Source organism: Myodes glareolus, chromosome 18, assembly GCF_982192425.1.
Source record: "Myodes glareolus chromosome 18, mMyoGla1.1, whole genome shotgun sequence".
Lineage (NCBI taxonomy): Eukaryota > Metazoa > Chordata > Mammalia > Rodentia > Cricetidae > Myodes > Myodes glareolus.
Genome location: NC_142043.1, coordinates 3,396,117 through 3,411,982, shown reverse-complemented (window position 1 = coordinate 3,411,982; position 15,866 = coordinate 3,396,117). Strand labels below are relative to the sequence as shown.

The 15,866-nt window shown below is 39.4% G+C and overlaps 1 pseudogene; it reads left to right on the top strand.

Moving 5' to 3' along the window:
• Positions 1–1,006: 1,006 nt before the first annotated feature.
• Positions 1,007–3,064, top strand: LOC148119048 (MBT domain-containing protein 1 pseudogene; annotated as a pseudogene).
• The last annotated feature ends 12,802 nt before the right edge of the window (positions 3,065–15,866 follow it).

The window sequence follows — 15,866 nt, the reverse complement described above, 5'->3', positions numbered from 1 at the left end:
CCATAATTTGTCAATTTTACCATTCTATTCCTGTTAATTGACAAAGTCATAATTTCCTTTTAGAATTAACTCAGAAACCTTTCCCATATAAGCTTTTAATTTTTCACTCAGTTTATATGGTAAAAGGATCCATTCTAAGATATGTCTTTCATATATATTGCAATAAAATTTTTGTATGGGAATCTTTAGAAGGTAATACGAGCAAAGCATAGTTAAACTTCAGATCCACATGATCCACATGAGCATTCTGTAATTTCTTTTCCACCACAGTCAATTCCCTGTCAGCATCAACTGATAATTTCCTGGGGCTATTTAAGTACTTGTCATCCTTGAAGGTTTTGATCAAATTACTCACTTCTTCAGGATTTACCCCATAGTGGTTTGTAAATAGGAACTGTCTCCTAGCAATCTTTGAAAGTAAAAGTCTGCAATTAGTCTCTCCTAATTTGTACTTTATATGGTCTAATTTTTGTAAACCTATTTTATCTTTTTAAAAAATATTTATTTATTATGTATACAGTATTCTGTCTGTGTGTATGCCTGAAAACCAGAAGAGGGCACCAGATCCCAATACAAATGGTTGTGAGCTACCATGTCGTTGCTGGGAATTGAACTCAGGACCTTTGGAAGAGCACGCATCCTCCAGCCATCTCTCCAGTCTCGTAAACCTATTTTGTAACCTAAATAGTTATTACAATTTCCTCTTTGTATTTTTAAAGAGCAATTTGAAATCTCCAATGAGGCAAAATATTCTGTCCTCTTCAAACATTCTTTCTGAAGTATTTATATTTGAATCTGCTAATAAAAATTTATACATGGGATCCTGGGGCCACCCGAGTTAAAGGGGGGAAAATCCGGGGGCTGCCACTGGCCCGGGCCCAGACGGGGGTTCCCCCCCTGTAGTTGCCACAGTCCCGGGGAGAGGCGCCCGCCCCCTGCTGGGGGGGCGGCGCCGCGGGCTCGGGGAGCACAGACGGCCCCTACCCATGAGGCCCTGATGGAAAACACAAAGGATCTGAGTCAGAAGAGACACTAGAAATCACCCAAAGCAGCCGCCCCTGTCCAGCTTCCGACAAGTGACAGAACATTCTTCACAATCGAAAAGAAAAAGAAGACTCGTTCGGGATGTTTGACGGCTATGATAGCTGCAGTGAGGACACAAGTAGCAGCTCCAGCTCCGAAGAGAGTGAAGAAGAAGTTGCTCCTTTACCTTCCAATCTCCCAATTATCAAAAATAATGGACAAGTCTACACATACCCAGATGGTAAATCTGGCATGGCTACCTGTGAGATGTGTGGGATGGTCGGTGTACGAGACGCTTTTTACTCTAAAACAAAACGTTTCTGCAGTGTTTCTTGTTCAAGAAGTTACTCGTCGAACTCTAAGAAGGCAAGCATTCTGGCCAGACTTCAGGGTAAGCCTCCAACAAAGAAAGCAAAAGTCCTTCAGAAACAACCTTTAGTTGCTAAATTAGCTGCCTATGCTCAGTATCAAGCTACCTTGCAAAATCAAGCAAAGACAAAAGCAGCCGTCTCCGTGGAAGGCTTCAGCTGGGGTAACTACATCAACAGCAATAGCTTCATAGCCGCTCCAGTTGCTTGTTTTAAGCATGCACCTATGGGGACCTGCTGGGGTGATATCTCAGAAAATGTAAGAATAGAAGTTCCCAATACAGACTGCAGTCTACCTACCAAAGTCTTCTGGATTGCTGGAATTATAAAATTAGCAGGTTATAATGCCCTTTTGAGATATGAAGGATTTGAAAATGATTCTTCTCTGGACTTCTGGTGCAATATATGTGGGTCTGATATTCATCCAGTTGGTTGGTGTGCAGCCAGTGGAAAACCTCTCGTTCCTCCTAGAACTGTTCAGCACAAATACACAAACTGGAAAGCTTTTCTAGTAAAGAGACTCACTGGTGCCAAAACGCTTCCTCCTGATTTCTCACAAAAGGTTTCAGAGAGTATGCAGTACCCTTTCAAGCCTTGCATGAGAGTAGAAGTAGTCGACAAGAGACATTTATGTCGAACAAGAGTAGCAGTGGTGGAAAGTGTAATTGGAGGAGGATTAAGGTTAGTGTATGAAGAGAGTGAAGATAGAACGGATGACTTCCGGTGCCACATGCACAGCCCCTTAATCCACCATATCGGATGGTCTCGAAGCATAGGCCATCGATTCAAAAGATCTGATATTACAAAGAAACAGGATGGACATTTTGATACACCACCACATTTATTTGCTAAGGTAAAAGAAGTAGACCAGAGTGGAGAATGGTTCAAAGAAGGAATGAAATTGGAGGCTATGGACCCATTAAATCTTTCGACAATATGTGTTGCAACCATTAGAAAGGTGCTGGCTGATGGGTTCCTGATGATTGGGATCGATGGCTCAGAAGCAGCAGACGGATCTGACTGGTTCTGTTATCATGCAACCTCTCCTTCTATTTTCCCTGTGGGTTTCTGTGAAATTAATATGATAGAACTGACTCCACCCAGAGGTTACACAAAACTTCCTTTTAAATGGTTTGACTACCTCAGGGAAACCGGCTCCATTGCAGCACCAGTAAAACTATTTAATAAGGATGTTCCAAATCACGGATTTCGTGTAGGAATGAAATTAGAAGCTGTAGATCTCATGGAGCCACGTTTAATATGTGTAGCTACAGTTACTCGAATTATTCACCGTCTCTTGAGGATACATTTTGATGGATGGAAAGAAGAGTATGATCAGTGGGTAGACTGTGAGTCCCCTGACCTCTATCCTGTAGGGTGGTGTCAATTAACTGGATACCAACTACAGCCTCCAGCATCACAGTCATCAAGAGAAAGCCAGTCAGCCTCTTCAAAACAGAAGAAAAAGGCTAAGTCCCAGCAATACAAAGGACATAAGAAAATGACCACATCACAGCTGAAGGAGGAGCTGCTAGATGGAGAGGATTATAGCTTCCTCCAAGGAGCATCTGACCAAGAAAGCAATGGCTCTGCCACCTTCTACATCAAACAAGAGCCATGAGGTGGCTCAGAAACGAGGAGTGGGAGGGACTGTTTCCAGGACAGATTTGCCGTCATTCAGCTGTCCAGCAGGCTCTTCTACTGGGACATTTTGCTAAATACAGAAAAGTTCAGTTCCGGATTTTTCAGGTGTGGGGGGGAACTATTTTGGTGGGGAGGGAATTTTTCAATTTATAAAGATGGACGATTTTTGTGTTGTATTTGAAGCTTTTGAAAGAATTTTGTAATATTTTCCAAGTTTGGATTTATGTGCATTGTTAACAAGAACTGAAATTCTAACTTTTTTGGTAAGATTAAAGTTTAGGTAGCAGGATTGAAGGAAATGATTAAGAAGGATATAGTTGTAAATGCGAATGAACTGTCATTACAAATGAACCTTCTCGGTACCTGTTGGGAGATTTTTGAATTTTAGAGTTAGGCCAGTCACATCTCCAGCTTCCTTTGCTGCAGAAATATGCAACTGAACCCCTCACAGAGGGCTCATCACCATGTAGATCACGGACGGGGTCATTAACTGTGCTCGCTGACATTTTATTGCAGCCCATTTAAATGTTTGTACAGAAATTTTTTCATTATGCTAAAATTTATTTGGAGTCGTATTTGAAACTAGAACTCTGGATACTTTTATATGCTCTCCTTCAAGTAAAAATGATAAAGTTTTCTAACACTAGAGTGCTAAACTGGAATGGTTGACAGATACCAGGATCTCAGTCTACATAAGAGGAAAATAAATATTTTCCCAAGTTTATTCTATTTTCCTTGCTAAAGAATAAAGAACTTCCCATGAAAGGGATATTCTTATCAAACCTCTGCCATTTCCCTCCATCTGAGAGAGAGCAACTTGATGTAACCACCCCTGAAAACAGATGTTCTGTATTACCAATAGAATCAGATAAAAAAAAATGTTTAGATTTCAGATCATTCCAGCTCCACTTTTAACTGTCCTGGATTTGTTAGAAACTTACTGAAAAAAAAAACAACTTAATTTTCTTCAAATTCCACACACATACTGACTTACCTTTAATTGTAGGCAGAATTTATTTTAACAATAACTGATTTGGACCATTTTAAACATTCCCTATTTTAAAATTCATATGACTTCCTTTAAAAGATAGGATAAAAGGGTAAATTGGTGAAAGGTTTGCTCTCTGCATTTTTCTACCCTTCTACCGAGTTGTGACTGAATGAGTGCTCTAGAGTTTACCAGTGAGGTTCATAAACTAAACTCTCAGGAATTCATTGCATCTGTTCTAGAAGTGCTTCTGGGTCTGAGCCTGGCCTCTTCAGAGTGGTAATACTGCCCATCTCCTCTGGAAAATAGGCAGGGCTAATGAGAAATTAATCAAAATGATTAACCTCTGCAGCCCCATAGCCTATGGAATGCTTTAAAAAACGCTAATGGAAAACCCCAGGAGACATTTTAGGTAAGATTTTTGTTTGACTTTTAAATGCATAGAACGTTAAAAACCAGCAATTTATTTTCTAAAATATTGCTCTACTTTTGGGAATAATAGCATTGGTAATATGCACAGGTTTACCTCATTCTATGCAAGAGGGGTTAATAACGTAAGGTTTTGTAGTAGCTACTGGAAGTAAAATGTGTTACTTTATAGTGTAAAAATGTATGGAATCGCACGTCACCATTTCTTAATACTGACTCTGGGGGCTAAATGCAGATCACATCAATGCAAATTGAATCTCGTGTCAAATATATGTGAATTCAGCTGTAAAATTACTGGATATTTATCTTAAACAACATTGCTGAGGGGGACCTACTGCAAATGTGACATCCTCGCACTTCCCAAATCTTTGAAGGATCTTCCTAGGAACTTAAAGCCTAGAAGAGGTCCAAAGCAAATGTTACAGTCTTTATTCTCAGGCTCAGTGGATTAAATCCAGGACTGTGCTTCCATGGTACCAGCACAAGAAGCCTGTTGTATGGGGTGCACTCCTCATAGCTTCGGTGTAGGAGTTCTCCAAGGAACGAATTGTAAGCCAGGAAAGATGTGATTTCATGCCAGCCAGTCCTGGTAATTAGTTCTGTGAAATGCTTATTTGTAGCCAGGTTCTACAAGCTTCCAATTCTACACCAAAACCAGGCTTGGCATGTTTAGAATTCCCCACCTACATTCATTAAGTGTTTATGTTCACCAAGAGTGAGGGGTTGTTCGGACTTATTAGATAGAGTCTAAACACAACCCAGAGCCCTCTTCTTTGTTAAGACCCTCACTCCTGCTGCTAACAAAGAAAGTTAACCAGAGGAGACTTCCATTGTAGCCATAATTAGTGTACCCCTGTTCTCTTTCAAAGTTTAAAATGTACTGCTGACCTTGGGTTTGTTTTTGTTTTCCTGTTAGGAGCCTGGGAACTTTTAGTAGTTTAAACTTTTTAACCTTTTCCTTGCTGTGTATGAGGAAAGCTAAAGCTGTTATCAACTTTTTATTCTGCGGATACTAACACGGGTTTTCAGTGTTTGTTTGTTTTTATTATTATTAATTTTGTGTGATGTGAATACCCTCACCCATCAATATTTGTATTATGGTGCTATATATTTGATAATGATCCTTTAATATTGGGGAGGGATTTTAAAAATACTGTGATTAAACTGGGTATCTTCCTTTGATTTTCATATTTTAAATAAAGCCACAGTCATTTATACAAAATAAAATAAAATAAAATAAAATAAAATAAAATAAAATAAAAATGCATCTGTCCCTGGGCAGCTTTTCAAGGACAGAGGCCAAAGTAAAGTACATAAGGTTTTTACATCATTTCTGTGTGCGTTTGATATATAGATCAATATCTGGACAAATTTAATCTTTTATTTTCTGGTAACTTGTGATCATTGAGGAAGTGTTTGAAGCTTTCTCATGAAATGTACATAGCGTGAAAAATCCCTTCAGAGAAATTTATGTTCCTTTCATTTTTACCAAAATGCAAATTTTCAGCATGGATGTGAAAAGCATTAAAATTATAACTTTGTGTACAAGATGAAAATAATTCACTAAATTTGCCCTTTTTTACACAAAATAAAATGTTAAAGTTAAAAAAAATTTATACATGGAATGGTTAATTATAGATTGAGAAAATTGCTTACATATCATTTTAATAACTGACTTACAAAATATTGGCACAGGGTTAGACTGTTTAACATTTCCTGTGGGAGAATCTTCCATTGATATCTCTTAGCAGACTGAAAATTATTATAAGTCGGTACACTAAGTAAAAAAAAAAAAATCTGTCTTTTTCTTCTAAAGGTATAGTGAATAAACAATGTTTTAAATCTATAACTATAAGAGGACATACTTTAGGCAAAAGAGAAGGCAACGGAAATCCAGAAGGGAGCCCATTGGCTGTATCACCTTATTAACAGCTCTCAGAACTGTTACCATTCTACCTTTATCCAGATTTCTTTTTAGTAACAAATACAGAAGAATTCCAAGGACTGGTAGAGTCTTCAATATGCTTAGCATCTCGTTGTTTCTGTACCAGCTGTGCTAAAGACTACGGTTTCTTTATTGTTAAATGTCACTGCTTAACCAATACTGGTTTGTCTGTTCACTATTTTAAAGGTAGGGCTGTTGGTGCCTTTGAAACATCAGCAGCTGTTGTGCCCTGACCTTGTTCAACCTGCATGGTTCTTTATAAAACCATTTTCCAGAAAAATACATTAATTTAAGGTTTGTTTCTAAGATGGTGGGAATAATCATCTGATTATTCCACTGCTATAACAAATCACATTCCCAAAAATTCATTGCTATGTTAGCTACATAGGGCTTTAATTTTCCTCTCTGTTATGGTCCTATACATTTAATCTCTCTCAGACTCTGTTTTATCTGAGATAAAGTTCCATTACCTAAAAACTAAATATTTACATCCTGAAGAGGCCAATTTGGAAACCAAGATACTGTTGAAATAATTGTTAAATCTGCATCTGTGTCTACTAAACCTTCAATGACAATGTAATTTATTCATACATATTTTTAATTTTGGACTTTTTTCACTTATATATATTTTTAAAGCTACTCACTTTATTGTTTTTCCTGAATTTTTTGTTCTCTCTTTTACAGCTATTCTACTATCTAGAGCAGTATGTTTTTATTACAATAGACATTAGGCTCTTTCATTCCTCTGTGAATAAGTTCCCTACAAAATGACAGGAAAAAACTGAACTGAATTTCAAAAAGAAGTCTGTGAGAGGCCCCTCAAGGGGTTTCCTGACAGCATCAGGTTACCTTGAATGTCCTTTGTATCTACATTCATTAGTCCAATACCTGCCTTTGACACGCCTTCTGCATAATCCAGAAGGGAGGGTCATTCTCATCAGATTTTGCTTAGAAAAACATTGTTTCTAGAAATTCCCTGTTTGCAATCCCTTTTAATGTGACCTTGTTTGTCACAATTAAAACATTCGACATTTAGATTTTTTTCTGAAAACCTCTGGAAATCACAACTACTATCCAAGCAACATCAAGGTCATGAGATTCAAAATTGATTTATTTTAGATTCATTCTTCCAAGGGTGCTGATCTTACCTTTAACTGCCTAATTACCCTTTTACTTTGTGCATTACCATTTTTAAAAGTCATATATTCAATTATCATTTGTGTAGTTTCTGAATTTGGTATCATTCTATTTACTACTGATGTCAGTCTTTGTAAGAAATCAGTGAAGGTTCTTTTCTGGGCCCTGTATGACCTTTGTAAATGACTCAATCTTCTTTCCCACTCTTCAGTTCTGTCCCAAACATTCAAAGTTGCCAAATAGCTTAAAGCCAGGATATGACCACCATATAGGTATTACCTTTCTATATCAGCATAATCTCCACTTCTAAGAAGTTAATCATGGGAGATTTTTGTACCTCTAGATCTACTCCACTGTTTAATGATTCTAGCTTCTTCTTTATACAGTACTCCATTGTAATTGTGGACCATGCTCCATGATTGCTGTAAACAAGTCTCTCTAGTCTTGGGAATAATTCTATTACAAATTGACCATGAATTTAGCACATGCTTCACAAATGGTGAACGCCATGATTATGGTGTAAGGTGGAACTTTTAGTGGGTCCCACAGCAGGTGAAGGACAAATACACCATGCAGAGAGAGCTTGAGTGCAGAGTTTATTGAGAGAAGGGTAAAGGTGAACAAAGAGGGAAAGACAGAGAGAAAAGGAGAGAGAGAGAGGGGAGGGGAGAGGGAGAGAGGGAGAGAGGGAGAAAGGGAGAGAGAGAGAGAGAGAGAGAGAGAGAGAGAGAGAGAGAGAGAAAGAGGGAGGAAGTAAGAGAGGCAGACACCTGCTTGCGTTTTCAGAAGAACAGCAGGAAGAGAGTGGGAGTAGGTGGGGCTTGTCTCTAAAGGTGACCTTTGCACCTGTATATGGTCAGGGAACTGTTTAGGGCCTGGGTCTACCCCTGCTCCTGGGGTTCATCTTGAGGACAGTTTCTGGTCAGCCAGCTAAAACATTCTGTTTGTTTTTGTCCTCCCTCTGCCCCGCCTGGTGATTAGCTGTAGGGCATTGTCTACTCCATCTTGGGTGTGGCAATTTTCCACCTGCCTGGGGGAAATTCCTTGTGCAGCAGCTAGGTATTTAAGGATTTCCCCCAAGTTGAATAAACGGCACTTGGCTGATCTCCTTTCAAATGACCCAGGTCTCTTGTGTGTTCAATCTCCAGGCCCTTGCCTGGCTCATGCATGGTACAGTGGCATGCGAGCTGTACAGAGAGGGTAACACAGAATCGGGTGTTACAGTTTACCATGACAGAGAAATGACACACTGTGCCAGATTCCCAAGGGGCAGGGCCAAGGTGTACCTGGATACTAACACTCCTCCCGTTTTTGTTTTGCTTTGTTTTTTGAGAAAGGGTTTCACCGTAGCATTGGAGACTGTCCAACTAACTTTTATAGACCAGGATGGCGTTGAACACTGCCTCCTGAATGCTGTCTTATCCCAGCATTTAAAAAAGCATGTACCACCAATGCTGGCCATCTCCCTTCCTTTCTTTCTTTCTTTCTTTCTTTCTTTCTTTCTTTCTTTCTTTCTTTCTTTCTTCCTTCCTTCCTTCCTTCCTTCCTTCCTTTCTTCCTTCCTTTCTTTCTGTCTATCTTTCTTTTTATTATTATTAAAACCATGAGGAGTTAGGCATGGCAGGTTTATGAAATGAGAACGAGTTCTCAAGACTGCTTCCTGCTGACCTGGGTGGCATCAACCATCTTTGGGGGAACCTGAAGAAGTTGGGGTGCTGTCATGTTCTGGAGTAGCTGGTTGTTTCAGTACTATGTAGGCTATGTGGAACTTTTCGGTGCCTCTTGTCTCTGGCAAGTTGTTGGCAGAGCAGAAGACAAGGTTAAGTTTAGGAAAAAAAAATTTCTTAAGTCCTCCAGAGAAAAGTGGGGAGAGTTGGGATGGTAATTGAGGGAGGGGTACATCTGAGCAGTTTGACCTAAATCCTCCAAGTTGATTCCCTGGAACTTACAAGAATTCTTTGAGTTTATGAAAGCATAAGGTTTAGACACATTAGCATTTGCACTGTTCATAATCTATACTGAAACTTGCATTGTAGAAATGGCAGTATACTCATGTCAGAAATGATTTTGGTTGAAGCATTCACACTCTTCTTTCCATTTGGAAAGCTATGACATATTTTTGGCACAATAAAAAGCACCTTTTAAAACTATACTTAGAAAGCGATCAAAGGGAATTTAAAACTTGAGCTTACAGTTATGATAGTGGTAGTACTTTGTCAGAGCTAGACTAATAGCCTATCTCAATTTTTAGATTACTATGAACAGTAGCATAATGAGAGAGAGAAATCTGGTAACTTGCTTTTGTACAGTGTAAGTTACTTCCTTGTACCCTGAAACATTCTTAACTAACTTGCATGTACACACACTAATAACTTGCATTTGCATACTTTATTATTATGCAACACTTTATTACACACTGAAACATTTTTAGATCTTCACATCTTAAGCTTCATATCCTAAAAATACCATGTATTTAAAGAAAGAAACGATAAGAAGTTATGTTGAAATCTGTTTTGTGAGTTTGTCCCTTTTAAACTCTCAAGCCCACCAGCTGTCAAACTGCATCAGATTTCTTAGAAAGCATAAATTTTTACCTGAGTTATTGATTAAAAAAATAAAAGAGGCATACTTGACTGGATACCAAGACAGTTACCCCAGGAACCTCCATGATCAAGGACAGCAGGACCTTCAGGGCAACATCTGTTTTATGATTGATAGCATGGGACCTGCCAAGCTTCAGAAGATCCTGTGGATTAGAAGTTTGTAAGAAGACCAGACTACCATTGTGTAGGCAACTCAAGGCAGTCAATTCCTCAGTGTACTGTTGTCCATGGTCTGAAGAGGTCTTTGCAGCAGTTGAGGTGAAAAGCAGGTTTGGTCAAATGCTAGTGCTTTCACTTATGGATGAAAGTTCTTCTGTTCCCACCCATCTTCTTTGGAGGAAATAGGGGTTGTTGCCTGCTGGAAGCAAAGACCTGTATTTTGAGATCTGCATTTTGTTTACAGCCATTTTAAGTTCACAAGTAACCTTAAGTTACCTTTGCAGGCAAGTTTCAGACCTAGAACATTAGCCTATTGAGACTTGCAGGTACCAGGCTTTTAGAAAACATTAGCATTTTCTTTGTTACTCAACAATCACAGACCCTCAGTATTTACCTCTCAGCTAGAGATGTCTCCAGGCCTGAATTCCAGCAGACCTGATACCCCTTCCCTCCCCCCTTGTCCGTTTGCTATATAACAGCCTCTGAGAATATAATAAACCAGGTGGCTTGATCAGAAACATTGTCTTGTCATCATTCCTTGTGTCTCTTGTACCCTCCATTCCTCTCCCCTAGGTTTATCAGGGACCACCATTTGCATCCCACTGGCTGGGATAGTTACCAGAAACTTACCCATGTCTCTGTTATGAAAAGCCTTTTTAATAATTAAAAATTTAAATGGCATATTCTCTAGAACTCTGAGAATTTGAGGACTTCTTATTAGAAAGTACAGCTTTCAAGATGTGTTGTATAGTGTAAATCTCTAAGTTAGCTTTTGTTAATCTGAAATAGATCTTTATAACCTTAAATTTTTATCATCATGGGCTGAAGAGATGGGTCAGTGGTTAAGAGGACTGGGTGTTCAACTAGATGACCTGAATTCGATTCCCACTACCTTTTATTCCTTAAAAAATGCTGACGTGACCCCAGCGGGCTCGCAGAGCAACCACTAGTCCTGCAGAGACAGCTGTGAGTCCCTGCAAGATCCCCAGGGGCCATGTGAACAGGCTGGTCCTGCCATGTGGCCGGTAGTGTCATCCAAGCGGGTGGGTGAGCAGGTGGCAGATAAAAGGCTTACAAGACATAGTAAATAGACATAAAGCTAAACATAAGGTTGAACATTTATTACTTAAAGGCGAGAGAGAGGCAGAAAGACAGAGACACGTGTGTACACGCCAAGAGAGGGAACAGAAAAGACCAAGATGGCGACAAGAGATCAGAAGTCACTGGGAGTAGGGGTGGCTTGTCCCTTAAAGGGACCAGAGACCAAAAGGAATACCCATGTGGCAGTTCACAGCTGTCTGTAACTCCAGTTCCAGCAGATCCAACACCCTCACACATACATACAATGCACATAAAACAAAATAAAATAAAATTTTTATCATATATGAAATAAATTTTAAAGCAATGAAATCACATTAACCATATACTTTTATCATCTTTAAAAGTACATATCAATTTAAAGTACTTGAGACTTTTTTTATTTGTCTAGAAAGAGGTACAATGAACAGAGCTCATTAGGGCTGTTTAAACATTTAAACAGTAATTATATTAGCAAATATGCACAGTTGATTTAATTTGCATGCACACATAGAGTTAAAGCTAGCTTACATTCACATATAAAGTTAAATCAAAAGTCCCATGCATAAACGCACACATTAAACAGGAGTTGACTAAAATAAGAAAAAAAAAATGTGGACTCCCACATTTCAGGCCCAGCAACCAGTACTGAAAGAAGGCAGATTTGTTACAGGTGTGGGAGAGCAGATCTGTTACAGGCAGATATGATCCCTGCATAAAGGACTTTTCATGGTGGACTCTGGCAGGCCCTGCCAAAAAAGCATGTTGTTGCTGCACAAACACACTTTATGCAACAGAGTCAGTAAGAGGAATTTACAGAAAAAAACATAAGGAAAAGGTGAGACATGCAAAAAGTACTCTTAGCAAAAATGATGACTAGGTCACCTGTCTTGTCCTTCTTGCCCTTAGTCAAGATGGTGGTGAAGCATCTTCTTTAATCTTAAGCAAAATTACAGCAGTCGTGTGGTTGTCCACAGTAAAGATGGCACCTTCCAATTGTCTTTCATTTACTCCTTTCATTTACCTGTTCACTGGCAGTAGTTGGAAAGATCCCATTCATTGCTAGTATTACAGAGGTGAGTGAGTCTAGGGACCTTTACACATGACATTAAGTGAAAAGGTTTTAGGGTTTTTTAAAGGGCTTCACAGAGGTGTTGTGAGGAGCTGCGGGCAGGCCTGCTTTTCGCCTCACCCGGCTCCCACACAGCTAGCTTAGTCCCAGAAATAACAACACACAAATTGTATTCATTTAAGCACTGCCTGGCCCATTATCTCTAGAGAGTTAGTTACTGACTAACTCTCATATCTTGATATTAACCCATTTCTAATAATCTTGTGGTAGCACCACGAGGTGTGGCTTACTGGGAAAGATTCAGCATGTCTGACCTGGTGGCTGGCTCCATGGTGTCTGCATCATAGCCCTCTTCCCAGCATTCTGTTCTGTTTACTCCGCCTACCTAATTTTCTGTCCTATCAAAGGGCCACGGCAGTCTCTTTATTGACCAATGAAAATAACACAATAGACAGATAACCATCCTCCATCACAGAGGAGTGAATAGGTTTATACTTTTTGCTGGTTTGTTTCTCACGAGTGAGGTAGAGAGGTCACTCCATGGTTCATCAACCAAAAGAATGAGGGCGGGGGCACTAAGCTCAAAGGCATGAAGCAAAAAACACAAAGCTGAAATAGGGCCATAGCTCAAAGGCATGAAGCCAAAGAAATGCAGTATCCCGAGAGACTCATAGGGCCAAGAAATGAAGGCACCACCCAATGAGGGGATGCTAGGACACAGAAGGCTCACTTGTGGAAAATGCCAGAGGTGACTGTGGGACCAGCCATAGCCCTCTGGGCAGTAGCTGGTGCTGTGTGGGATCTCAGGAGATGGGGAGTTGGAAAATGGGCTGTTCATTCAGGTCTAGGATACTTGCAAGCCTCAGGCAACCTGCCCTTGGGCAGAGGGAGCACAGAGAGAGCCTGGTCAAGTCAGACACCAGTGCTAAAATTACAGTGTGAGGAAGGACCATTAGCAGGTCCCATGGTAAATAAAAGACAAATACACCATGCAGACAAAGCCTGAGTGCAGTTTAATGAGAGAAGGAAAAAGAGGAGGGGAGGAAGAGGAAGAAGAAGAGAGAGAAGCTGAGACCTGCTTGCCTCTTTAGAAAAACAGCAGGAAGAGAGCAGGAGTAGGTGGGGCTTATCTTTTATAGGGACTTTTGGACGTGCAGACAGTCTGGGAACAGTTTGACATGCACAGAAGGGTGACGCACTATGCCAGGTTCCCAAGGGACAGGGAGGACCAAGGTGTGCCTGAATGCTAACAGTGAATGTATGCCATGTGAAACTATCACCTCCTTGAATCTCCTTAAATCTATCATTGCCACGGGAGTTCAAGCAGCTCTTACAAAGCCTCTATCTACAGGAGTCCAATCAACTCTTACAAAGTTTCTATCATTTGTCAATTCTTACAAGGTTACTGCATATATTAAGGCTGGTTGTTTGAAAACCTTAGGCTGTTCCTCTCTAACCTTAAATGCAATGCTGAAATTGGTTCTTTAAATTTGTCTGTCTGGAAATAAATATCTATAATTTGTTTTATTAATTATTTTAAGGCCTGTATCTTGGCACTCATATCAAACAACTTTTTAAGAGATAAGCCAATCAAAAAGACAAGGATTATCAAAATAATAATTAACATTATATCAATCCCTGTTTAATTGATTATCCCTTCATTTAACTGATTTAATTGTTTCAATTTTAAATCATGCATTGCATATTCATACACAGACAACCTTTCTCTGTCATAATTGTGCTTCCCATATTTTAACTTGTGAAAAACTCTCTTTTAGCTAATTCTTCCCTTTAGAAATTCCCAATTTTCTCACCAAATCTGCTGCTGCTGCTGCTGTTGATGAAGATGTGAGGCTTGTTGCTGCTGCACAGAACAGTAAAAGCCTGACCAGATTTCAGGGCAGCTATCTATTTGGCAGCAGCCCAAGAAGGAGGACCAGGGAAAGCCCACCAGAAGAGAGGAAAGGAAAACCTAGCAGACAGGGTGGTGACTCTGGTCATGTGTATTTCCAGCCTATGTCAGTAGCTATAAAGTCACATATTAGTGAATTTTTTGTGAATCATTACCCACAAAGATTGGCACCATATGTAGTCTGAATTCTAATTGTTCTTAATAAAAATAAGTGAGGTCCCTTGGGGTACCAACCCCTTAGACACCATTAACGTTCAGCTAAGGCCTTATAGCTGCTGAAGGAAAAATTGCTAAAGAAATCTGAAGGGATAAATGAAATAACTCATGTGATTCTTCTTCAGCATGTCTTTTTAAATGTTCTTTTTTGTTAAAAAATGTTCAATTCCCCAGCCTTAGTCGGGTTCAGGGCTAGAATTCTTTAGTGCTATAAAAGATAGATGAGGATTTACAAACATACACAAATCTGTGGTTCTCAGCTCAAAGGTAGAAGTGGTTTAGTGAACTCTTTAAGGTAAAGGAAAGGTAATTAAGAAAGACATTAAATCATCAGGGAATTGTAGAAGGGGAGACTGGTGTGCTACATTACATTTTCAATTGGTTAAAGGGATAAAAAGTTAATTTTCAGTTTAGTTACAAATGAGTCAAGAATTGTCTTTTTAATCAGTGTGTCACTTTTTTCCCCTTCCAGCATGCATAGATAGTATTGGGTTACCAGGCAACATATGTAAACAAACAGGGAAAGTTCTGACCCTTGCTTTATTAGCATGTTCACCAAATGTTGCAAGTTCTAAGGGTCTTTTAGATCTGAAGTTTACACCTTTGCTCTAAGCAGTAGAAACAAAGAAGAAACCCAGCACCCAAAATTATCAGCTCTTGGGTATGATGTTTATCAGCCACTCTGATTGCCAGTGCTGTGGGTCTGTCTTACCAGTGGGAAGGATGTCTTTCTCTGGGGTGTGGACAAATAGTTAATTATTTTTTCTTGCTGTCCCTGAGAGTAGAACACAAACAGTACATTTCCTGAAATAAAATCATCAGTAAACTGAGATGAAGGTGAGGGTATGCTTTTTTTGTTTTCTAAATTTCCGAGCGGCTATGAATGAATAACTTTGAGTAAGTGGTAATTCTGTGTGTTTGGATATTTGGGAATATCTTAAATGAAATGCTTTCCCTGCACCCTAAACACTGACCAATTGCCTGTCAATAAAAGTAATTGCAGGAAGGAAGATCCCTGCATTTACATAGGAGAAAGAAGAGCCTGGCAGTGGGAAACTGTTTTTACATGTAGCTCCGGAAGTGTAATCACTAAACCCCAAAGTATAGGAAAGACAGTATTCAGTAAATGATCAAATAGGTCTGAAATGTAGGAATCCCCAAATTTGTAACAGAAGGGGAATCAGTTATAGTGAAAAATCTACAGCAAACAAACAAACAAACAAAACAACCACTTAATTCACAAGACAATAATGTCAGTTTGACCTGCATCTTGGTTTAAACATTCATCAAAGC